The sequence below is a fragment of the Opisthocomus hoazin genome, chromosome 12 (genome assembly GCF_030867145.1).
Source record: "Opisthocomus hoazin isolate bOpiHoa1 chromosome 12, bOpiHoa1.hap1, whole genome shotgun sequence".
NCBI classification, from domain to species: Eukaryota; Metazoa; Chordata; class Aves; order Opisthocomiformes; family Opisthocomidae; genus Opisthocomus; species Opisthocomus hoazin.
Window position 1 is genome coordinate 2,634,988 of NC_134425.1, and position 26,988 is coordinate 2,661,975.

General features: G+C 45.2%; 1 protein-coding gene across 1 annotated transcript in view; it reads right to left on the minus strand.

The window, feature by feature from the left end:
• The window catches only part of ANKRD11 (ankyrin repeat domain containing 11), a 166,969-nt gene that overhangs the window by 134,015 nt on the left and 5,966 nt on the right, over positions 1-26,988 (minus strand). Inside the window, exon 2 of the mRNA XM_075433948.1 lies at positions 6,467-6,546. The gene's annotated coding sequence lies outside the window, so the exon portion shown is untranslated. The remainder of the gene's footprint in view (positions 1-6,466; positions 6,547-26,988) is intronic.

A 26,988-nucleotide genomic window follows, 5' to 3' on the forward strand; every position in this document is an offset into this window, starting at 1 on the left:
TTCCACACAAGTTTTCCACAAAAATTCCACTCCGTTTTTTCCTGCCACGTCCCACCACCGAGCGAGGATTGTCCCCTCGGGGGGTGTCAGGGGGCTGACCCGTACTTGCCGGACACCAGCAGCTCCACGAACGCTGGCCGAGTTACTGCTGCATCTCCCTCAATATTCCTGCAACGGGGATGCATCCGCCAAACTCCAAAAACTACTTCTCCCCTTGAAGAACTCGGGGATTTCAGTGTAAAATCACCAGGCTCCCCATTATCTACACTATTATTTAAAAGAGCAAAAGGTAAGGGAACAAGAACATCCTAAACTATTCTTCATTCAAGAAGCACCACAGTGAGCCCGGTCTTATCAGCAGGCCTTTGGTCTGCAAGCTCCTTAGGGTAGGAACAGATTGCACACCTCTTGCTGCCAAATGCATCATCTGCACTTAATCATCGCATGATGGATATCTTCTGAAAACAAGCGATTTCAGCCATATTTTGTGTAATCCTGCCTTTTCACTCCAAAGCCTGTCATCTCGCATCCAGTGTCATTTCCTCAGGGCGGAGACCGTAACTTCAGCCCTTCTCAAGAATGCACTTTGGTGCTACCCAAAACTCTCAGAAACAAATACAACCACCACCCCAAACACTGCAGCTCACCTCTCCAGGGAGCGTTTCCTCGGGCAGAAGCCTCCTGCAACGCGACACACCAGAACCTGCCTGGAAGCACTGCTCCTTTCAGAGGTCGTACCCAACAACACCGCTGCACCAGGATGGAAGCCGTAACCGGCTGCTGATGCACCAAATCACCCGCAGGTTCCCTTCCCAACAGCGCGTCTCCGTGTGCCACCCGGGTGCCTGTCTCACAGGAGCCTTCCCCTCGTGAAACGGACTCTGCCAGTTCCTGGAAATGACGATCCTGTGCATCATCTACATCACAAGCCTGTTTTAATGAACTTCTTCCTAAACGCAACTGATTTTTAAACATGGAGTACATTAGCTGATGCAAATCTACAAAATTCTAACTCAAAAGTATACTTTAAAAAAAATAAAACAGGATTTTTGTGGTCACAATGGAAACCCTTTGGAGAATAAAATTATTCAAAAACAAGTAGACTTGGAGGGGAAAAAAACCAACCAATTATTTTCCTTCTTTTTAGCTTTGTCTAATTCTAAACACAACACAGGAGGAAGGAGGACAAGTGTTATCTGTGGTTGTGGATTGCTCTTACCAAGACCCCCCCCTTCCATGTTACGGTGAACACACAGATCAGACTTACACCCAAAGAACAAGTCAAGCAAGACATTTTCCAAAGAAGTTTCTGCTTAGCTCAGATCTGTTCATTAGAGGTGCTGTATTGTGCACAGGGGCCAGGTTAGCTTACTAGCGGTGGAAAGGTTAGTGGAAGCGAATTAATGTAAGTGCTCCACTCTCTAACATCTGACATGCAAGAAAGGAGCTTCCCTACCTACACCTCTCCTAAAACGTATGTTCAAATTGAGGGCATGTAGGTGGCATCTGCCAAAAGTGGCATGTGAATAACATTGGCAATTTAACAAACTCTGATAAAATACAGAGAACTGTAAAAGCAGCAATTTCAACACTCAAATCAAATGCTTACGCTGATATTGCATCTGAGAATCCAGCTTTTTCATCGGGGTAGAGGGAAGGATTTGAAAGATCTTTTCTGCATGTGTCAGCGGTGTTTTGTGTCCAAAAACTCCAGCCCCTGGGACCAATGAAGAGATCTAGGCTCACAATATAAAGCCACCTCTCTTTAACCTTTGCTTATGGTGAAGATATGGCTTTAAAAATTGCATTTACATTATACACAAAATGGACAAACAGAAAAGCTTACCGCTCCTAAGGGCCGTGGAAACCCACCTCACATTCACACCGGCAGGACAGCATGTGGGCCCCAGGCGAGAAACGCTCTGCACCCGCCCATCTCCAGCCTGTCCCAGGCTGAGCCACGCACCAGCACAAACCAAACCACCGCATCCAAAACACTCCAGGAAAACCTGCACCTGAAGAGCCACCCAGCTGCTCCACAGCACTTCCAAAATCTGTGTTTTTCTGAGAGAAAGGGCTCCACTCTTTCAGGGGTGGGGTGAGGACCACAGCAGAAGTCAGTCAAAGCCACAAGCCACACAGTTCCACTTCTTTAATGTTACATGAGACTTCATTCCACTTGCACGTGGCTTCCCCTCGCCTCTCCAGGCCCTGCCTCGTAACACATCAGCTCCTCGCCCCGAAGCCAACGCTTCCATACCGTACCCCAGAACCACAGGGAAAGCCTCACTGCTCAGCTCGGCTGTGACCGACATGCCAAAGTAAAAATGCACGCTGCACTTCTGCTGTATGATCTTCCAGCTCCTCTGATGTGCAAGGGCTAAGAATTGAAACAAGTGGAAAAAAAAGCCAGCAAGCTCAGAAGAACACTTCTATGCAAAGAAGTATCTTCCTTGTGGAATACTAAGCTGTATTACCCCAAAGCAGTAAAAATTGAACACTGTACATGAACACGTTTAAGCACATTAATAGAAAAATACCAAGCAGTTAAGTAAAGTCACGTTCCACCTAAACAACGCTACCATTCTTGCAGCATCTGACTTTCAGAGGACAATTCAGTCCTGGCAGCATGTATTGTAATTGCTTTTCCACTACGGGCCTCAGCTTTACAATTGCATCCTTCTCAGGAGGTCAGAACAAGGCACGGCTGCAGCTCGGAGAAGCAATTCTGTTTAGCAGCGCTACCTTATTCATCCTTTTAATCTTACACCTACATATTCATTATCAACTCCGTCAAACACCAGCGCCAAAGCACCATCAAAAGCCGCTGCAATCTCTCTGCTGCTCAGAGAAAGCCTTGACCCCTCCGCTTCCCTGATGAAGATGTCAGGAAAGCACGAACCACACCAGCTGTCGGCTCCGGCGCCGGGGACCGGCGCTGCGCACCCCTCGAGGCGCCGAACCCCACAGCACGCCCAGTGCGATGCAGCCATTTCTTGCTGTCAACAAGTAAAAAGAAGCTGCCATGATGCACCCGGCTTGTTTCGAGCAAACCGTTCAAAACAGCTTAGGGAGAAAATACCTGTCCTACTCATTGCAGGTGCGTTGCAGCCATCCAGACTCCGGGATCTCTGGCAGACGACTGAGCTCCCTTTTTCTCCACCCATTTCGATAGCACCTCTGCTGCTATTACCACAGAAAGCTGGGAGGGGGGGGGGAGAACTATACAACACAAAAACACCCACGTCTCTTTTGGAGAACTGAGGGGTAGCAATGTTTGTAGCAACTCCAGCATTGCACAACAAACGAGCCATCTAACGAAATGGAGAAATCTCAGACTTTCGTAACGCTTCCTGCAGTGGGACAGGCCCTCTGCTCCCGCCCCACAACGTACCGCGGCGTTGCTGCTCCTCTAGCTGCACCAGTGCAGCTGCTTCTGGGTCAGCAGATCATGGCACAAACAATCCACCTAAACCTCTACATATTTACATTTTATTTAAACGCAGAGTATCTCAGCTACCAGGTTAACAGCACACCATCACAGACAGCGGGATGGGAACGAGCCACCTTCCAGGGACAGAAACACCCTGCAACCGAAGGGAACAGCACAGCGGACACCCTCTGAGTTCCCTGCCAGCACCGAAGCTTTATTTCCATTAGCCAAGCTATGAAATGTGAAACACACCATCAGAATAGAGGCAGCCCAGCAGGATCTTACTACAAAGGTAACCCTGGTCCCAAATCCCAGGCTCCTCAGCAGCATCCTGCACAGCAAGGTACATGCTGGTATGCACAAGCTGCTTGAGGAGGGAGAAAAAACCCGAAACAACCAGTTTTGTGCCCCAGTGCATTTTCAGCCACAGGTTGACAGCAACGGCAACCTCATACTCACAGTCACGAACGGACGAGTGACAAAAGCCAAGCACTTTCTCAACAGAACACCTTCTCCGCAGACAAGACGGAAAGTGGCACATCGTCACTCTGCTAGTTTGGCACCCGAGCACCGAGGCACCCCAGGGTGTTACCCAGGCACAGCATAAGGAGTTCACACAGATGACAAGGAGCTGCTTTTAGAATGGCTGCCTTGTAGGACGAGAGGTTTTTACTCAAGCTTGGGCCTGGTGTTCATTCCACTCAATCCCCAGGCTACTCAGAGGATGGCATAAATGGCCCATCAGGGCACGCCGGCGTGACAAGCCGCAGCGACCGTGTATGCCGCAGCCTCCCCTCCGCCACTAAGCCTACCAACGCACTTCTGCAGAGTTTCAGCACATGCCAGATTTCAGTAATTTTTTTCAGCCAGCACTGGAGGATTCCGATCTTCCCCCCCTTGTTCCAACGTCTCCATACTGCAACAGCCCAGGAATGGAGCTGCTGGATGCCAGACCAATACGCATTTGAAGTAATTTGAAGCGGCAGGTAGAAACTTCTTTCACTGGAAAAGACCACTTAACTACTCCCTCCAAGAGCTTACAAGACCCACAAAGCAAAACCACTCTCATCTTTTTTTGTTTCAGAAGTCAGAGAAACACCTGACTTCACAGTAATTATCTCTTTCTACACAGTATGAATGTTTTGTCACATCATACGTCAAGTTTTTCCATCCATGGTTTCAGTTAGACCCATCATCAGCATAGCATGGTTTTATATAAACAAAGTACAAAACATCCAGAGAGAAAAGGGCTAAAGATGGAGAAAAACATATGTGGCAAACTTCTAAAAGGGCAGCTACCATAGTGATGTAGTGCATAATGTAAACTCTCAGTGATAATCCTAAAAGATACCAGTGGCCAAAAGGCCGGCGATGTAGACAGAAGGCCCTGGAGAGGTGCAGTCTGCCATAATGCTCTGTAATCTGTCAGAAACCAAGTTGTTTTGCCCAGTGGGCAAGTATACTATGCAAACACGTTTAAATGTTTAGTTTTCACTTAAGTGAAAGATACTACAATTAATACTATCCTGCTTTTAAAACTACGGTTTGCATTCAAAAAAGCAAAACTTGGAATTAAAAATATCTTTGTACCGAACTATAAAATATAATAGGTAGTAAACAACCTGGTTTATAATTGATGTTAGGATTCAGCTCAGTTTTTCAGGGGACTGCAGGGCACCCATTAAGGAAAGAGTTACCGCACGCTACAGCAAAAGGTCTCACACTCGATACACTTTAATTACTTAGCTGCAGCAGGGGAGAGTCACTGAAGCCTAGCCTGTTTTGTTTCACTGTGAAAGGCTTCTACTGCTATTAATATTCACCAAGGGAAACTGAAATAATATCTTGTCTCTGTCTGAATACCTTGGAATTTTTATGGACAAACTAAATGCAAAGATTTTTATTTCTTTTCTCAAAATCCAGGACAAAAGAAACCTACCAGCTTGCAAAGCCACCTGACAGAGCAAACCTGCATTCCTACACAGAGTAACTCTCTTTCAATCACGTCTTTATCACAACAACAATTTCAACACAAATGATCCCATTGCAGCACAACCCCAGAGGTCAGCCAAGTACCCAACGCCCCACGGCAGAAGCAACACACTGCAGGTTATCCACCGAGAGCCTGCTCCGGGCACGCAGAGGATGACCTTCGGCTCCACACCGCTGAGCTCCCGCCCCGTGACACTGCCGTGACACTCGCTGCAAAGCCGAGCACACGGAGAGCAGCGGACAACAGCTTTTATTCAGCTTGCAGCACAACACACTGCCAGTGCTGCAGAAAAAACCCCAGCAAGAACTAACTCCTTCCCACCAGCTACATCTATATCCTTTTGATTTCCGGAGGACAGCACCAACCTCTCTCATCCTCTCTCAAAATGCTTAGGCAAAAATCTCTTTTTTCCCCCCTAAACTCCACTCTAGGATAGCCTATTATTTGTGCATCTGCTAACGCTACCAAAAAGTTGAATCCCAACACTGAATCAAACTGTAGTCTCAGCATATTGGGAGGATTCTCTGCCCAAAATGAAACATAGGTGCCATCTGTTTCAATTACACTAATCACAAAGAGACATAACATTGTGAAACTGGCACTTCTTAATAGACATTTTTTTTAAAGACATTTTGAAAGCGAAGAGAGAGGACCATGATACACTAGAGGCAGGAGGATATTTAATACTCAGCAGCAAACAGTCCCAACAAGCTACACAGTCTGCTGGACAAACCACTGCTAGAACTGGCCTCACAGCAAAGCTCACTCTTGCTTTCACTGAAGCCAGAGAAAAACTTGCTACATTTGGAATGATACGAAACTGAAAGGCCATCTTAGAACACATTTCCTAAGATATTGTGGTTAGTACCTTTCAGTTATTCCATGGAACTCTGCAATTTTTACCTTCAGATTTCAGAAAATAAAGGAAAAATTAAAAAAAGAAAAACAAACGACCCACACAACAAAAATATTGACATGGACACAAGCGCTTGTTAGGTGATCAAAGAGAAGACTTGGACAGAAACAAGGTAAATATTTACCGATTCCATAGTTGAAAGCTGTTGTCAGCAGGACATATATTAAAATCCAACAGAGGTGTGTCCCAAAAACGCTGTGTAATCTGAAAAACACAAGAATCGGTTCATTAGAAAATTAAAATACACAATTTAATTTTATTCACAACAAGCATGCTACCTTTGAGCACATGAAGGCTACTAAACAAAACCCCTTGCCTAACCCAGAAATAAACTTTCTGATACCGAGTCTGTACAAACAGAATAAAAGGAGTTGTGGAAAGCTGAGCAGAGGGTCAACCAAGTTCTATGACCTTCTCATAATAGATTTAAAAAAAAAAAAAAATTACTTGTTCTCTCAACGTTTCTGTAACCATCTGTGTGGTTTTACCGTGATTTTATTTACGAAAGCAGGCGTGTCACCCCCCCAGCTATGAGAAACTCGTGAACCAACAGACTACGCAGGGAAAGAGTGAACCTGCCCACGGCGTGCTACCAGGGGCCGGGTGCTGGTAATTCACTTTCTTGAACAACTTGCGTGGAATTACCCATGACACAAACACCTGCTTTTTCAGTATACCTGGGATCCTTGCTCTGAACAGCAGTTAATCTACTACAAACCTCTAACAACAACTTTATTTTTCAAGCAGCTTTTGCTGCACTTCTTCAAGGATATTTTTCCAGGCACAAATCCCCAGAGTGAAATTTTCTGACACCGGGCAGGAACCAGCAGGAGCTCTCAGCAACCACGGCAAAGGGGAATTACACTCATTAACTGGGTGGCTGAACAGGCACATGAAAGGTTTGGCAGACAACTGCGGGTCCAAAACCCAGTACCTGACCTCCTCACCGCTTCTCAGGACAGAGGAACACTGGACATTCACAGCCTCGGGCGACTGTCACGGCAGCACGGACAGGCACCCGGCTTGCCAAGACAAGTGTCCGTGCTGCAGCCAAACCCAGCCGATCTCCTGAGCACGTCTGCTCAGAAATCAACGTCTCTCCCAGCCAGGGCAAGCCAGGCTGCTCCAGGTGAGATCTCCACAAAAGCCACTATCTTCTTCCAGGTTATCTGGCCTGCTCCCCAGCTGCAGAGGGGACAAGTGTTGGAGAGCAGAGCTCGGTCGGAGCCCGAACACGTCATATGAGCAAGGGCAAGCCTGAACTACAAACAAGCAGTTTGAGGGTTTGCAGTGTGGAAGACCAGAGAGCCTGGGCAAAGCCACATGCAAAACACTGTCTTCTCACAGATTTTTTATGGGAACTGAACCACCTCCAGATATCTGCTCAGCATTAGCAAGTTCCTCCTTCTACTCGTAAGGAACCTGTAAATATGGGCAGAGTCAACGTATGGTTTAAGCAAAAAACACAGAACTTCTTCAAAACACGCATTAGATGCATAATAGCAATACCCGATCTTCTGCTACACTTCCCCAGAGATGCAGCTCAACAAAGGAACTATTTAAAAAGAGAAATAAGCGCTGCAGACTACAACTGCTCCAGCTCAGCTGTGCCACCCAAGCAGCAGGAACCTGAGGCACTGGGCCTTCCCCAGTCCAACTGCAGTTATTCTGGTCTGCACAAGCAGGTTAAAGGGTTAACTGCCATCTCCACATACTGCTCGCTGCCAAACTCCCCACTCGGCATCCCAAACTGTCCTGTCTGATCGCGAGGCTCTGCAAACCACACCAACAGACACAGCGCCCAACCCCTGTTCCAGCTGACAACGGAAAATTGGGGTTTCTTCCAAATTACCTTTTCTTCTACAAGGACAAGTTGCAAAAAAACAATTTTATACTCAAAACCTCACATGCACAAAGTTGCAAGTGGGGAACTACAAAGTACAAAACGTGTTCTTTTCAGCAAAACTGACTACCACTTGCTTCATTTCCAGTTGCCCCCTACAAAGTGCTAAAGGTTCCCCAGCTCACGCAGACCACCTTAACTCCAAGGATCCCCAATCCTCCTCCTAATTACACTCTACTTCTTGTGCTGTTTTTCCAAAACCTCTCACATTGATGCCTTTAGTGCTGAGCTCCTTTGGGGGAGCCAACCACTACTTTTTAAACCTTGTTTTAACCTATTATTATTCTCCCAAATGCCACCTCCACAACTTCAAGGCCCAGCTCCCTCGTACCACGCTCCAGAGCACAACGCTTCTTTAAACAGCAACAGATTTATTTTCTGCTAATCTTTTCACAACTTAGCCGTCACCAGGACTGGCCCATGCAGAGCTCGTGACCTGCAGTTCAATTCTACACCTTATTGCTGCCCGCTCCCCTGACAGGGCTGGATTTGGGCACCCACCCGCCACCTGCACAGAGCTCAAACCTCAGCAGAACAGGATGGGTACGCTGCAAACAAAACAGGTTGTACCAATCCCGCGCCCCAGCTGGATGGTAAATAACCAAAAACGACTCGAGGAAAGAACCCGAGGCTGACTGGGACAGATACGTGGCAAAGGAGACTGGGAACCCTGGGAGACCCTACTTTGTTTTGAGAAACTTTTACTTCCTGAAGAAAAGCAGAAGGGAAGACATCCAGATGAGCAACACGGCTTTATCCAGGGTAGAGCTGCTACCAACTAAGCTAAGGAAGTCTTAGGAACCACAGTGACAAGCAGCAGGCAAAAAACAAACCAAAAAAAAACCCCAAAGGAACACGCAAGGGCACACAGTCATGACTCAAAGAAAGGAAATCCTGCAGCAGGTAAACTTTTCCAGACAAGCAAAAGGGAAACAAATGAATTTTTTCTGACATTTTTTTCTTTCAAAAGAGCAAAGGAGATAGACATACAGCTACCTCATGGTTTTTTCCAAGGGAAGCAAGTCCTGGGGCACTGAAGGATCCCCGATGGGGAACTGCAGTCCTACGGGGTACGATGACAATATTTGCACAACACCTTCTCCAGCATGGTTCCTTCACTCCTCTTATACTCTGCTCCTCCATAATAAAAGTCTCTAATTAATTAGAGTTATCCACTTAGAGATAAAAAAATACACTGGAGGAAAAAAGCTGAACTTCCAACTACATCATCTGGAAAATCAGTACTGCCGATTGCTGACAGCAGTCACCAGGATCAACTGCAAACAAAATTATCATTAAGGTCTACAGAAATCCTGTCCCATGACATACTGATACACAATTTTGAAGATCTATTTATGCCTCCTTCCTAGCCTACATACAGCAATTTTATTCATTACTTAGCTCACATATAAAATATACATTAAGTATCGTAACACTGAAATAGTGACCACATACAAGCCAAGTAACTTTCACAATGAACCATACACCTTTTTTTAATGAAACGGTCATGAAATTATTTATGAAGTACAGCAAATACTTCAGCGGAAGATGCCAAACGCACAGACCATGCGCAAAACCTGACTGGTAATATGCATTTAGGTCATTCGCACAATGTTCCTGTTGCGCAGAATCCAACAGTTCAATTTGCAACTAACTTTATTAATTATAATTTATTTAGGCTTTTGGAAGTAATGTCAGACACATTTATCCATGTAATGTTCTTAGCTTTAGCCTGATGAAAATGTGTCACTCCACAAACTAACATTACTATCGTATTTCCCCTTCTGTGAACTTCAAAGGTTGACCAGACGGCGTGCAGACGTGTGCCCAGCTAGCTGCAGCTACACAGAAACCATTCTGCAATGCAAAATGGCAGACACGCATTCTTCTTTTGCACTGAAATGGTAGTATAAATGCTAAATAATTAAGCGTTCAAGGTAACCAGATTCTGGTTTAAAACAGGCTCAGTTTTCATCTCTGTGATGCTTTATTTTATATTAACTTCAAATAATTTGGAAACTCTGCGTAAACATAGTTCCATTAAAAAGAAAAAACTCTGGGTAAGCATAGTTCCATTAAAAAAAAATGTTTCAACTTCTAAGTTCTCCCACCAACTTCTGTTCTGTAACACGTACTCCTCAGCAGTTCCCCACTGATTAGTTATTGATTCCTCTTACTGCACTCCCACACAGATCAGTAAACCTCAAATTTAGAGCACACAGTGCAACTTTTGCTACCATTCATTGAAAAATTGGGAATTAAGTAATTCAAACTTCTTTACTAAAAGGGTATATCTTGTAACTTTGCCGAAATCAGTATTCGAAGATGGAAAGTATTTTACAATCACAAGATGTATACTTGCATTGAGTGTAGACTGTTTACATCCAAGCAGCTCGGGCAGGCAGTTGAGATCTGGCAGGGGAACACTAACTGGTTCCAGTAGCAAGGCTTCACAGACTGATGTCAGCCATAAGCGCATAAACCCAGATCAGTTCTGTACAGACGCAGACTCACTTAGAAGCGTCTCTCTGAAAACTGTGTTTAAGATTCAAGTTTTATACATCTAGATACTTCTGAATTTGATCAACTGAATGCAAAAAGGGCACTACTTCAATCTCCTTTTTACAGGGAGTAGGAAAGAAGCCGTCGCTGAAGTCTCGTTTCAAACAATCAAGAGGCCAACCTCCCCACAAGCAAGTACATTTTGTCTTATTAGTGCTTCTCTGAAGCAAAAAGTAAGAAGTTGTATTTTGATTTAAAGACAGACTTGCACCATTTCAGATCTTACAGTGATTCAGAACTAAGAAGCGTAACAGGATACCGAGCGAGATGTAGATTCTGGTTTATACCAACTTCTGAATGGAAAAAAATCTCTAGGGAGCAGGATAGCCTTTTTCCACAGCACTCATCTGCTTCCCTTGAAATCACATCAGGAAGAGACAGAATTTCAATGAGGCGTCTCTTCGAGGGCTTCAGTAAAAATAAACCCTGGGGAACACACAAGACACCAATGAGCTCACGCTTTCCGATAGGCTCCACGACCTCAGATGCAGCCTTGAAGGTGGTACAAGCGCAACAGCTCTGGAGGGAGAGGAAATCCAGCAAACGTTTCCCAACGCACTCCATAGGCACGCTCGGAACAACTCGGCGCGACTGCCTGCATAGCTTTACGCGCACCCTGTACTCTAACGCTGCTCTTTCACCCTGCCAAAGTGATGACAAAGACTCACTCTCAGAAATTGTGAAATCACATGACACTTCAAGAATCTGAGAAAATGCGGGGGGGGGAAGACTCCATAAGCAAACAACACTAAAAAACACATGTACTTCTGATCAGCTGTGTCTTCCGGGAATATTTGTAAGTACCTTTGGCAACAACGGGGATTATATTCCCACCTGGTTACAGCACCCAAGTCTGTTAAGAATCCAAATGACAAGTGCTGGAGTACAGAGAAGAAATCAAATTGCCACACATACAGAAACTGTGCAGGAATCGCTGCCTCCGCTCCTTTCTATAGGTTTGCTCACAACCTCAAGAGTCAAGCACAGTCCTGCCCACCACAGCAGTGAAAGCTTTCCTCTGGCCCCTAGATCATCATCAAATTTGCAGCAATTTCCCCTCAAGAGCCTGGAAAAGCACACCCAGACCACTCTGCGCAGCTCGAGGCTGTTTAGAATGAGAAGGAAAAAGAAGAGGTGCTGCACTGGAGATCTGAAGGGCAAGAGAAAGAGTTGTTTCCAAGAAATACATGGAAATTGGAGATAAATCACATGCCTTTAACTGAAATGCCCTGCATCCTATCAGTAGCTTACAGACCAGCCACCTCCAAACACACGCACGCTGAGCAAACGGTTAAGTTCAGTGGGACCAGTCACACGTGCGCAGTGGCTCTTGCGCTTCAAGAAAAAATTTCCAGTAGTGGTGTGAGCTACAGCAAGCGACTTTCACTGGAATTTACAAGCAAGTATTTCTGCAGCAATCATGACAGTCCACTATGCTCATACAGCACCAATTACCGAAGAGAAAAACAAAAGTGCACACACAACGTCACTAGTGCTTTTAAAAAACATAAAACCTTTCAGTATGTTTGATTGTGACAAAACTATAGCACAAATAAAATTTAACTTGATAACTTTCAGAAATTAAGTAGGTAATATATTCTTGGTCTCAAAGTTCCTTTATTTTGCCCTGCAGACAATATGCATGCTGAGATCTACATTTTTTTAAAGCTCCTGTCATCTTTGCCATTTGACAAAAATACAAAATAACCTGATCCTGTCCTCAAAAACACAGATGAAGATACTTCTGTGTGGGCTGAAGAGCCTAAGGCTCAATTTATCCCACCAAAACAAGCATGAAGGAAGGGAAAGATGTAGTTGCTGTGGAACCAAAGTGCCCTTTAGGTATTTTTTAACTGAAAGTCTGACATTGACAACACATTCCACAAGAAACTGGGGGTTGGCATTAGTCAAAATTCAGGAACGACTAAGCTGCTCAGAGACCTCCAGTGAACAAAAAGAAAACAGTATCTGTGACGTCAAATAACGAGTTTCAATGTGTTTCGGGTGTACCTTGAGATTTGTGCTTTTTTCAATTCTTTCAATGACATTAGTTGAAGTATTTACACACTGATATAACGACCGGACTCAGCTTCCATCACCAGCATTCGTGGTTGACCCTGAGGAATTGCAGCCCACCATTGCTGTCTACTTTATAAATACTCTGAACATCACGCTGGCAAGGAGACGGGAAACGACGCTTGTGTAGGGTGTATTTCTCTCTCTCCTCTCACAGAAATGAGACTTCAGAAGTTCAAGCAAAAACTCTGCAGTTCATTTCAGTGGGTCAAAAAGATAGTATAAAAGTGCTTAACTACTTTTATGTTTGAATTGCATGAAACTAAAAACCTATCAGCAGAAGCCTAATATTTCACGGAGTTTAACCCTTCCAAACACACAACAGGCAGCTGAGCAATAAACTCTGAAGTTACTGGACACTCCAACTTTATTACTGGTTATCTGTTCCCCAGAAATATCTCAAAATTGCTAATCTCTAAAATTACATCATCTCTCCTGGAAAGATCTGTGAAAGCAGCCAGAAAGGTACTTGGCAGGGTAAAAAACTGGGGCTGTCAGAAGAGTCCCAGCTGCCAGCACAACCTGAAAACTTAAATCGCTGAAGGAACTCGTTTTTTCTTGGCGTGGTGTGGCAGAAGAGCAAAGCAAGCCTGAACAGTTTCCACTGAACCAGATTTTTCAATTCTGTGCACGCAATTAAGAGTTCTGGAAATACACAAGCGTGTTCCCTCATCTCTCCTCCTTCACCCTTACCACCCTTCTGTGGCTTCTCCGATGAGTGGAAAGCATGAAGTCAAAATACAGCTTCTGCAGTTTCCTTAACCAACCTTGGACTGAAGCTCAAGGCTACGGCTTCCCCTTCTGCACTTGCAAGCAGAGACAAGACTCAGTCTGCCGCTCCAGAGGACACAGTGTTTCCCATGCTATGATTTAGTCTGCCTAAGCTAAAAAAAACTCTCCCCTAGTTTTAAAAAATGTTAAATACCTTAATGATTATGCACTTTTATCAGCAAATTGATAAAGAAGCCTTAACTATACCAGCAGCATTTGCCTTATAACAGCATTAACTTACATCAAGTGGCCAGCTCTGTCACAGATGGAAATAAGAAAATGGTTAGGCACCCAAAAACGGTTATCCACTGTCACTTCAGCAGCCTAGCAAGCTAGAGGCATCCTTGGCTTGTCAGCCTTAATGCTTCCAAATAATCTTCCAGACCCTTACCGTTTTTCTTTTTTAGAGCTCCAACATGAAATGTAATTACCTAAGACTGCTGGGTCTTTCCAGCCTGGTTGAATCTCCTCCAAAAAGATGCATAATCAGGTTCATTTCTTTATTAAATGATCTGCACATGCAAAGCAAAGATCCACTGTCTCACTTTGGAAGAACACGTCGTTATTACTAGTACACAGTAAAAATGAATATACACGTTAAGCACGTGAGAATGGGTTTCTGAGAAAGCCATCAGCGCAGAACAACAGCATCATATCCACTTTCAAATAACCTGAACTCATTAGCTATCCAGCCATAAAATTCACCATCAAAATGCACAGAACCCTCAAGCTGTTTATTTTAGTATATAGTATAGCCATTTGGAAGAGACACAGGATGCACAATGGTGCAGATATTCAAAGCAGAACTGTTCCCTGATTATTTTTAGTTCACATAAAAATGAGAAGAAATTGTAACCTCCATATCCTAAACATTTGCTGAGCCCCATCTGAAAAGCACTAAGTTCCCAATCCAATTATTCTATAGTCAGATAATGCAAGACAGCATAAATAGCAATTTTTTTTAAAGCTTAAGTACAGCAAGCATACATGTAGACATGCAAAACGAAGGGCATAATATAGCTGAAAATCAAACAAAGTATTATCCAGGAAAAGACTTTCAGGATGACACAGAAACCAGCACACACTAAGTTCAGGCAAAAGGCAGGAGGCAAAGACAAGAAATGCTCTTCTTGGGCATACAAACAAGAAGCAGGAAAGGAAAACTAGCACTACTGGTGTCAACAGCATGAGCAGTAATATCCCCAGATGGTGACAATTAGAAAGGTTTATAGGAAAATTAGAAGAAATCAATCAAGCACTAGAAAACTTAGCGTATATTCAAAAGCTACAGAATTGACGTTTTAACAAAAAGCAGCCAGGAGATGACTCCATTCCTGCCCACAGGTACCTATGCAAGAATCACAACAGATTCACCCGGCAAGCAAACTGAGCTGTCACTCTCTCCAGTTTAGATTTGTCGTAGCCATCCCAGAACCTTACCGCCTGCCCTTAAAAGCAAAAATTACCCCAGTGACCTAGGGGAATTTCTACCATTTGAGATCTAAAAGATGCATGATAAAGAATATGCTGATACATCATCAAAGGGGACACTCAAAGGTGAATTTTGAAGACAAACAAAATTATCGCCCATCTTTGAGAGCTCCAACACCCCCACCATGCTGAACAGGACGAAGCCAAGATAAAAAATCTTGAAGCTTGGCTTTGTCCTAATTAAGCTCCAAGACGCTGGCCTCCAACAACCCAATGAAGACAAGAGGTATGTTCTCTGGAATTAAACCTGTAATTTAAAATTAGATCACAGCCGCTGTCGTATTTCAGGTGCCTTCTCCTTTTCATTCCTCCTAAACACACGTCTGAGTGAGACAGACACACACTTCCCATCATTAGACTGAATACCTTCTCTGTAACTTTACTCAGAGCCCTTTACTCATCCGTTCCACTCAAATTCCCTTTGTAAATTCTTCTCAGGGAAGGAAGAAGGGTTAATGATGCTACTAGGGTAGGAAGAGCACCACTTTACTTAAATGTGAGTCTGCAATTTCTTACTCCGTGCTCAATTTTAACACATTGAGAAAATGCAGACCATTCTTCAGAAGGGAAAAAAGAGACAGAGAGACACATTTGACACCTTTACAGTCTCCAGATATTTGCGACCGTGCAATTCAGTGGCAAATTGGATACAGGTTGCTATTAATAACTGAACTATTTCCTTTCCTCTCTGAAAGCTGATTTGTGAAAAGGATGCAGGCATTCCATTTTAAAACACGCTAATTAGCCAAGGAGGAGTCAAGGAAGTCACCATTCAAGAACATACACGTAGCCTCTCTCAGAGAGGGGGAAAAACAGCGTAAGTCTATCCAAGTAGTGCACGATGTCCCACTCCAAGCGGCAGTCTACAGCCCCCTCAGCCAAGAAAATCACGTGTAGTCACACGAACATTACAACTGGAGACTGCAACAACTCAGATACAGGTTTCTCCTCCTAAGAATGCACAGGTCTCACTCGAAGGCTCCAAGCAGATACGTGCAGCCATTACCAGGCCTACATCACACTGCTGCCTGCCAGCACAGCACACCTGGCTCGATGACCCAGGAGGTTCCCCAGAAGGTGATGTGAAAAGTGCAGTTGTTAAAATACACTCAAGTCTTCAGTTTCTGGAGTTATGACAAGCGCTTTACAATCACCTCAAATTATATAGCAAGGAGAAACCGTAAAGGAAGCGCCTCCTTGATTTACACACGGCATCTCTCCCCTATTGTCTAGGTCCCAGCAAGTGAAGGTTGGAATAAAAAGATTCTTTAAAAATATCACATAAATTGAAAGCACCTACAGCTTCCACTGATTATTTTCTTTCCCCTTCTATTACAAGCCCTGAACAGGTCTAAGTAGCAGTCGCTATCATTAAAAAAGTTGCTCCCCTCCCATTTTCCATTCTCCTGAAAAACGAACACCCTGGCAGCACCGGGCTGCTGCAGTCTCACTTAGCTACAGACAGCAGGCCTGGAAAATGGTGAGAGGAGGGCACAGGCCACCTCAGCCACAAAGACTCACCGGAGAGCTTTAATAAAATAACAGAATGAGGAAGTCAAACGCCTGTCTGTGTGCAGTAGTGGTACCCCAGCTCCTCAGGAAGCGCTCGAGGGCTGCGGGTGAAGTCACTGGTTACAGCCCAGCAAAGCTGAGCAGGGAGATCTCTGCCCCCGCTCAGCTGCGGGACCCCCTCGGGCCACTTCTGGAGCTCGCCCGTAAATCAGCTTCAGCCCAGCAGAAAACCTGCTCCCCGTCCCCTGCCTGCCAGTCTCCAGCTCCAGAAGGGGCTGGGTGGGCTCGCTGGCGTGGCCGGGAAGCGGCAGGCTGGGGAGCCTCTATCCCCCGGGGCAGCAGAGAGCCGGCTCCGGCTGCACCAAGCACCCACACCCCGAGAAAACCTACAAACGCCCAGTGCAAGGGCATATCTCTTCCTTCAGACATCGCCGTCCAGAGAAACGGCACAGAGGGTGGCAAGGCAAACACTCAGAGGACAAAAGGACAGAGTTAGGATTAAACCCAGTCCCTTGATCCCCAGCCAAATGGCCTACCCATAAGCCCACGCAACTTCCAGAGCCAATTTAAAATCCTGAGTGTGCTATACTTTAGGTTATAAAATCATATTTAGACACACATTGGAAGTATTCTTTGCTCTGCTGGTGGCTAAAAACAATTCCTTTGTCATCAAATCTTGCTTCAGCTAGCTGACGTGACGTTTTTAACTCAGGAAATAAGATAATTATGGTTCAAGGTAAACAACTACAACTGTGCATCACAAACAGTTTCTAATTTTAAGCCCAAGTCCCTCTAATGCCATCTACATTTTAAAGAAAGTTTCCTCACAAGTGGTTTAGGTTGCCTACATAGCTTGCAACCGAGCCCTGTCACTGGTTAGCACTAGCAGCAGATCTCTGAAAGCACGGGCGGGTGTAGCAGGTCACAGCCCAGCAGATGCAGCAGGTGAGCTCCTTGATCAAACCCACTCAAGGTAAGCCAGACATGAAAGGAGGAAAATAAGCTATTTCAGATTCAGAGTGAGAGAGGTAAAAACTGCGTCCCTCTTAGGAACGCACAGAAAACATTAAGCACCAAGACCAAAGCTACACACGCTTACGCAACGTTGGCTGCCAAGTCATTTTATACCCCAGACCTCAAACGCTTCACTGCAGCTTCCCCAGTGGCACAGACAGCAATAATTCAAGTTACAACTCGCTGCAAGAATATCAGCTACCGAGTTGTTCAACACAAGGCAGCACACTCACCTACAGCTATCTGCGCTGTGTCTAAACTAGCCCTTGTCCTACCGCTACCACAAAATACTCTCTAAAGTTACCTAGAAACAAAGCCTTACAATAAACAGAAGCATCACCGCTGAGACTTCGTCAGCCAGAAATGCTGAAGCACATCTGAATTTGTCTGGAACTACAATGAGGCATTGAGGGCAGCAAGCTGTCTGCCTCCAAGGTGAATCACTACACACGGAGGTAGCAATAACTCGAAGTACTGCTTCTGGGTGTTAGCCTGGTAGGCTTTCAGTCTTCCTCATCCGCAGAAAAAAGAAGTACTAAATTACAAACAAATGAACACAGCTGAACGAGAATGCAGCAGAGCAAGCGAGGTCCGATACAGACAAAGCATTCTTAAACAGTTGCACTCAGAAGAGACAGAAGTGGCCAAAATTATTCCAGCAGCCAGTTGTGGGAACGGCGCCGTTCCTGCGGAAGGCTAAAGAGTAAAGAGGAATCACGTGGTGAAGCCCGGGCGGCTTGGGAGAGCTGGCTCTGCCAAAACTTTTCATCATTAAACATTTTCAAACCACCCCACCCCATTTTTGCTATTGTTGTCAGAGAGGGAATTCCAACCAGAACGATTCTTTCCACCACGTTTTTTCTGCTGGAAGAAGAAAAACGGTAACACTGCACAGCAGAAATACAATTTCTGCAGTAGTTCCTCTAGTAACAAAAGCCTCCTTCCTAAAGAAAAAAGGATTAACATGCCTTAAGCCCGTTGTGCAGCAGCACGGATGTATTTTTAGATACAAACATTTGAAGGCAGCAATATGGTGGCAGTCTCCCAGGTTGAAGCTAGCCGTGGGAGGTTAATCTCCCTACACCCTGGAGAGGGCAGTTCATTAAGAGGCTGTTCAGCGCAGAAGGAAACAATTCACCCACTCCCTGAAGAAATCCCTCTTCCCACGACTGCACACCAGGCAGCTCCCCTGGACCCTCCACCGCCCCACGTCGCACCCCGATCTGCAGCATCTTCCTGGTTACAGCACCGTGCCCAGGCTGTGTACGAAAGCACGCGTCCCTTCCAGAGTGCCACAGTTAATGGAGCTAAATTCAACGCTGTCTGTGAGGCACGACACGGGATGCAGAGTGGCTCGAGGTCAAGCCCAGTGTCCAAGAACAGGAGGGCACCCAACGATAGCTTGGCTTTATAATGTTTTATCTGCAATTAACACTCTCTCATGACTTCTGATAGGGTAACGTATTAGCTGCCAGACTAAAACAAAGTGCAAATAAGCGAACCCTAAAATAGTCTCAAAGTGAAGCTTCAGAAAGAGGGGAATACTTTCTCTGCCGCCAAAGCCTCTTCTCGCGCTAGCAAATGAATGTTTAACACAACTATTAGGTAAAGGAGTCTATCCAACGGGTCCACAAAAGATAACTTCGTCACCACATGCGTTAGCTTACACCTACAACTGTGCTCACACCGCGATTCACCCAGCAGCCCTTCAGGGCCACATCTTCGGAGAGGAACACCTCCAAGCTTTGCTGAGAGAGCTGCACCACACCTGGGAAGAAGACAAAAACCAAGCTGTCCCCAAGTTTGCCATCACACACATCGCTTTACACACAGACTGTAGGGTCAGGTGCGGGTTGGTTGGTTCGTTTTAAAGCAGCAGACTGCCCAGCTACGCTCCACCAGTACAACGACATCTCTTGACTTGAACCACAGGCTAAACAGCCACCGTGCACCTCCACCTTCAGTCTCATATGAGGCTGTTCCTATGATACCTGGAAATATCAACTCAACAACAGCTCAAAAAATTGCTTCCTAATATCTTCTTATGCTATTACTTGTTTTTAATACTTAACTCTCAAATAAATTACTTCCAAATTATAAAGCATTTAGTGTGGAACACTTGGTTTTTGGGTAGTTGAAGTAAAGCAAAAATGGAATAAAATGCAGATAAACCTGTGAATTACCAAGAGTAAGTGTTCATTATTTCATAAATTGCCACCAACTCTGACTGTCCCATCTGAGAGCTTAGAGATGCTGTCATTGTCAGAAAGCATTACCTACCCCCTCTGCAGAGGTACATTTGAGTATCCCAAACATGTCACTAAAGAAAACAAATTGACAGCCATTTCTGAGCATTTATGCAACAACAAGTAGGAAAATCAGGAGAAATGCAAAAAGTCTCCAGGAGACCCAAAAGTCCCGAGTACAGCCAAGCCATTTTTCAGACTTTTGTTAAACTTTGACTGGTCTTTGACTATGATTCACATGTGCCTCTTGTAAACAGCAGAAGAGCACCAACATCATACAGTGAAAGACCCAGAAACACGCAAAGGGAAACAGAGGTAACATCTGTTAACAAGGCTACTCCATACCCACCACACACACACCACACTCTGCTTATACACCTCAAAAAAACAGCTCATTCATAATAGCTCACGGCTTTCACGGAAGGCAAGCAAACTTGTATTAAAATACGGCATGTAGGTATAAGAAAAATAAAGCTTGATTCAGCCCTGCCTCCCCTCCTTAGTCCTACCTCCTCCAAATGCTTTAAATAGGATGTTATCGCTACTTGTTTATACGCCATTGCAGAAAAAAATGCTTGGTTTCTTAATACTGCATTACAGAACAAAATGTTACTCAATTCTTTTTGTAAAGTACAGAGAAATAACTGTGAGACCATATGCATCTGACAGCGTCCACGTGCTGGAGTAATCCGGACTTACGTAACCAACAATTGGCACCTAACTGCGAAGAGCAGGAAGGAAAGGGCCGACATGCAAGCTTTCTTTAAGACCTAAAAGCAAACTAAAAATTCATTTTGAGGAGTCCAATTTGAAGGCAAGTAAAACTCACATCTCTAAGTTACAATTTAAGATTTCTGCCATCGAAGTACACAGACAGAAGAGAACTTCATGTGGCTGATTTTCTCCCCTTTAGCTCATCCTGTTAACCAAAAATGAATCACTTGCTAATTGATGAGTTCAATTTGAACCCATGCCACCATGATTCTTACCCCGATAGCTGGAAGGCAAGTCCTTCCAAGGTTTCACAAGCCATGGTCAAAGGCAGAGATCAGCATCCTTCAATTTTCTCAGTGCATCCCATAATGTCAGGCATCCGAGCACAGACGCTCCTGGAGATCATGCTGTACTTTTTACCCCCGAAGTCACAGAAAGAACAGCAATCACCCCACTCCCTCGTGCTTAGGGGATCCACTACAGCCCCCAGCCCCATTCAGATGAGGGCAGAGCCCACCACCATGTGTCCTTTAACACAGGGGTGGTACCTAAAGCCCTAAATCACCTCTGCCTTGGGACAGCCCCGCTACCTTCAGCTGTGAAAGCAGCTTCCGTGCCAGCCGCAGTGGACATACAGAACACTCGCATCTGCATTTTCTGAGCCTGGGGGCTCACGGGTGGAAGTAAATCCAAGGGAAACGTGGGCACGGTTCAGAGGAACAGCAGCTGTGGAATGAGGTGGCCAAAAACAAGAGGCACACAAGAGACCCAAAATCCACAGACAGGCCACAAATGTGATTCAAATGCATCCTCCTCCCTTTTCATCTGCTCTTAGCCCAAAGGAAACATTTTTTTTCCCCCTATAACCATGATTAAGTGCTTTGGTATCAGTGTTAGACAAAGCTCACTGTTCTTCGGTGCACGGCTTGCAGCGGAAGAGAAGGTGTTTGCCCAGCTGCAACCACCCCCGTGAAGACACAGACTCATTATTATGAAAAGCAAGTCAACTTTTTATGCACAGATAAGGATCACAAATGTTTTCACTGCTATGTTTCAAACGTTTAAGATCTTCAACCGAACCATAGGAAAGAGTGCTACTCACCCGGTTATTACAGCAAATGAAACAAAAACTGAAAACGAAGTCTAACTGACATTAAATTTAAGTCAGTATCTATCAATTCCACAATCACCCTAATGCACAGGCAGTTCTTCTCACAAAACTTCTGCAGAACAGAAGAGCACCCTTGATAACTCTGAATGTTAAGCTGAGGTACCACAGGCATCCTACAGTTTACATAAATAAAGTGCCTCCTGCAAATAATCATGGTTCCTTCAGTGAAAACTGCAGCGTGATTAACAGAGGTCCATTATAAAGGCAATGCATAACCTAGCTCCTGCGAGTAGTCACTGCCACATCGGACTGCGTTTCTATGGCAACCAGGGAGGAAAATATAAAGCAAATTACAGTTAAATGAAAATTATTCTCCATGACAATATATGTTAATGCAGGAACATTTGCAAGGCCACTCTGGATAAAATGTTTACATTCACACATCTGTTTACAAAAATAAATAAAAGGCAGGCTATAACAGCTAACGGATCATCTAAAGGTAAGGATTTTTTTTTTTCAAGTTTTAATGTACTCAGAATAAAATTCTACAAGCTAACAGAATGGAAAACAAACCACCTTAACAAAGGTATCTGCATATTTAGATGAAGTATGCATTCTTTAAGAAATCGTTTTTCAGAAGATCTAAAGTGTACGTTTTTGAATGTTGTGATCCTTTAATTTTCCTGGCTGCAAACAAAGAGCACATTTATACCTCCTCATCCCAGGAGAAAATGTTTTAAACGAGAGGCTAAGTCACTCAGAATATTTATAGAGATCTGACTGAAACTGGAATAGGGACTTCTTTTAATCAGCTATAACTTACTTCTTGAAAACTGTGAAGTGTTCTATACCTCAGAATTTGCTGTGTTGACTCCACAGCTCGGAGACCCTTATACCTCACCAGGGTGAACCCGTTGTCAGATACTTTTATAAAAGAACGCGATTAAGGCTTTAAAAGGTTACCCTGCTCTCCCACCATGATCACTTAGTTTCAACAGTTGTTTTTTAAGGGAACGTATCTCAGTTTTTAAATATCTTCTGAAGCATGAGTGAAGTTAATTGGAATGAGGCTCGTTCAGCAGGCAGCCACTTATTTTTTTCATTCACTTGGCTCGTACCATAAAGAAAACCCCAAAGAAAGAAAGTAGGTTATAAACTGACTTACAGTCTCTTTTCCACTCTAAAGTGCCACGTTTTAAGAACAGTCTAAAATACTGCATTGGAAAAAAGCACCCCTCTCAGCCGCGTTTCACGGTTCCCCCTGCCAAGTTCCTTTCCCATGGAAATGGCCTGCCTGTTCCGCGAGTAACACAGGTGCAGGCTTCTTAGGAAGACCCAGAAAGAGCACAAGGCACCTTTTGAACCCATTTCAGCGAGCTGGGAACACAGAAGACGGCATTCACTCCGCTGGCACATCTGAACTTACTCCGTACACGCTCCCACTGACCTCTGCATCTGTCTCTTGCCTCCACCTACAGAACAATACTTGAATCATGAGGATCATAACTTTTTATGACAGTGGGAAAACTGCAATATTCTCCACAAGTTCACTCCACCCTGCACATAAAACTGCTCATAGGTTCAACCATAAAGCAAACTACCGTCTTTGAAGTTCGACTTAAAGCCCTGCGCACGTTATAAAGCTGATCTGAAAAAAATGCAGCGTATTAACGTTTTACGTAACCCCACTCACGGAAGGCATCGTTCGTTAATCGTTTGGTGCGACTGTTGACAAAAGCAAGTTAGGTCAGAAAGTATCTGGGTAACAAAACTCTCTACAGGTGAGCTCAGGTTACCCACAAACACCAAATTCACATACCATCACATACATTCCGGTCATGCTCCACTTTCCCTGCGGATCGCTTGCTGCAGAGCCACAGGAGCATTACCATTATCACTTCAACCAATTTAGTCACTGATCTCAGCACAACCACGATTGCCTCCACCTTTCTCTCTACAGCGACATGCAGACTTCTCTCCATACAATGCAAAGAAAACAGCTACAAACCTTAGGCTAAAAAAATTTAAATCTGCAAATCGAACTTCAGTAGCAGTTGCTAGGTTCCTCTGAAAGCCTTCCCTAATTGCTAGGATTGGGTTTCTGCTGAAGCTCCTTCCTGCAGTGGTGGAGGGGTTGAATGCTGTTTTCACAAAAGAACTTCTAAAACCACAGGCTGCATGTCTGCCACAGCAAGTATTTATATTCCGTGCACAAATCAGATTACGTGCACGCACACCATCCTCGCTAGTCTTCAAGCAGATGAACCCCACCAGGCCAAGCTACCTTTCCGGCTGCCAGAGGTATCAGGCTGGGTACCCTGCCTTCCGCTGACGCACGCTCCATCCTTCTGCGGACAACTGGCTTACCGTGGCAAAATGCATCTGCATTAGGAAAATAATTTTCTCTGTGAACGTAAGCAAATGCATGCCAACATGCAGTAAAATTCTAGAGCAAACCACGCAGCTTGCAGCTCCCATGCCCTAGCAAACGGCAGGAGGTTCAGGGGAAAGCCAGGCTACTACTAGGCAGCACGAAGCATGCAGCATTGCCAGCAGACCTCCCATGCACCCTTCTCCGTTGCAAGCTGCATCAAGTGAATTAGCACCAGATGGACAAGATAACAGCTCTGAAGAGACTATCAGAAGGATTCTCGCAGATTTCCATTACCTGCACTGCTCCGTAAATCCTCCCTACAACTACCACTGGTACTGTTGTGGCAAAGAGCCCCATCGTTCAAATACAGGACGAGTACCAAAACAGCGAGACTCAAAGAGCTGATCTAACCAGAGACAGCAAGCTGTGATGATGATGCAGAAGAGGTAACAAGCTGTTACTGGTAAGCACAACAGGCACACCACAGCAGACCCAACGCTGCCAGCATCCCACACTCCCACCCCTGGCAGAAGTCTCCCTGCCCTCACAGCCTTCACCTCTCCATGCCAGTGCAGCTTCGCCCTGTTTTCAAGCGCTTTCCTCCCACCATGCAAAAACAAGGCCCAGATCTCGAGAGGGAGATGAAGACGCAGGATGATCTCAGAGAAAAGGAGAAAGGCAGGAACAGACGGGAGGCAACATCAAAAGGCAGACGGGCTAAAATTAGAGACAAGAATCCTGCATGAGGAGGACCAAGGCGAGAGCAGAGCGCCGAGCAGAACCCCCATCAGATCAGGCTCCCAGGAAGGGGGAGGGACAGACAGAAGGGAGAAGAAATATTATGGTGGCTGAAACAGGGGAAGCTAGCAGACAGAACAGACTGCAGAAGTAAATTCAGCATTTGAAGACTGCAACCTGTAGCTTTCTAACTGAGGAGCACTACTCAGCACACCAGGAAAAAGCCACAAAGTTAACTTCTCGTCTGATCTCTGGATAAGGACTAACTCAAAGGCAATTCAGCTCTCACCACAGAACAAGTTTAACACCCCGGTACCAGTGCCGTTCACAGGGGAAAGCAATTTAATTCGCCACCATCACCCACAACAGAGAGCAGCTCTGAGTAACGCAGGGCATGCAAGATCCCAGCCAGGAAGCCAGAAGCCTTCTGGGCTGCTGGCAAAGTGGACAGCGTCAGACAGACCAGGGACCAGGCAGCCACCACGCCGTACCTCGACGTGTGCCGAGACAGGCCATGGCAGGCAAGGAGACTGGAGAAGACATAGCAGTTCCCAGCTATCCTACTTCTTAAAACTAGCATATTCTCACGTGTCCTTTCTGAGTTGGTGGGACAAGAAACCTCACAAGTTGGAATAAAAAGGTCAACATTCAAGGCAAACAGGCTTTCATCTTCAAACCCGGCTAGCACATTCAACTCTCGGACTGCTCAGAAAGGTAAAGTTTTACACACAAAAATACCCAGGCTTGCTCACTACAGACCCGTGATCTAGTTCGGATAAACGTATCTGCCTGTGCCTAGCTGCAAGATGAAACCAAGGAGACAGCTAGCTATGGGAAGCAGCCAAACACTGTAACTGGAGCACCAGCTCACCCAGCGGTATTTAAACAATCATAGCACAGCCATGAGCAGGATGTTTGCTCCCTCACACACACCCCCCTTCCCCGCATCCACCTCTATCGCTTCCCAGCATCGGCATGGCTAATCTCAGCCATCTATCTAAAGATATAACTATAGCAGTACTTTATAAATAGGCTTACATCTCCAGTCCATCCAAGACCTGACGCAACGGCAGAACGACAGTCGGTGCAGCAAGCGCTGTGTGTTGTTACGACAACACTGACATTTCACAATCTGCAACAGCCATCATCGCGCAGAACGTGGAAAACGCCAGACCGAGAGCATGAAGTCTACCCAAAAGATCGCTGCCTTTTCACAGGACACGGTCACTGCCGCAGCCAGCAGGATATCAGCTCTGTTACCCCCTCCCTGCAGAAGGCAGCTATCAGGAGACCATTCCCAACGGAGAACTTCTTGGAACTTTATCTTGGCTCCTCCTGGACCTGCGGGCCTGCAGAAAACCCGGCTACTTACTAGTAATTTGGAGCTCCTGGTACAACTTGTTTACACAGAGCAGGTCAGAGGATAGGCTGGAAGGTGTAAGCAGGATATAGTTTTTATGGCTCTGAACTCCTGCCCAGATAAGCTGATAACGCTCCGTGCTCAGGGGGAGGGGAGCACTTTCATGCCTGCTTTATTTTAAACGAAGATGCACCATGAACTGCAGTTAAACGTTTATACTTGATAATGCAGCTTCCATTCACCTTCTTTTCCTTTAAAGCTATTTAACGTATTTTTTTAGGAGCTCCTAATCACACGTACTTTCATTTCACACCAAGACATGCAAAGCAGTGGAGTATTTTCAAACCCTAGCTCTTCAGCCTCTTGCTGCACAGGCTGTCAAGCCTTCAGGGACAGGCTGCCTCTGGACTGTGGTGATTTTTTTAGTGGGCAACATCTCCCTTCTTGCTATGCCTGTGATACAATTTTAGTAGCTTTATGCTGCTCTAAAGGTAAATTATTTTAGACCTTTTCTACACTGTAAAGTTCTCAGTCTCAAAAAAAACCACACAGAGCCAGCTCCCTTCAGTGTTAGCCTCCCCTGCCTCCCTCCCCGATGACCCCCAGCCATTTAACCACCCCCAGACGCCGACATTCCCAGCTGCGGACCCGAAGCCCACCACTAGAACAAGGACCACCTCAACATCCTTCTCAGCACAAATCCAGTACGACGCAGGAGGAAAGCAGATGCTTTCTCACCGCTCGTATTGTGAGAAAAACATCAGTTCCCTCAGC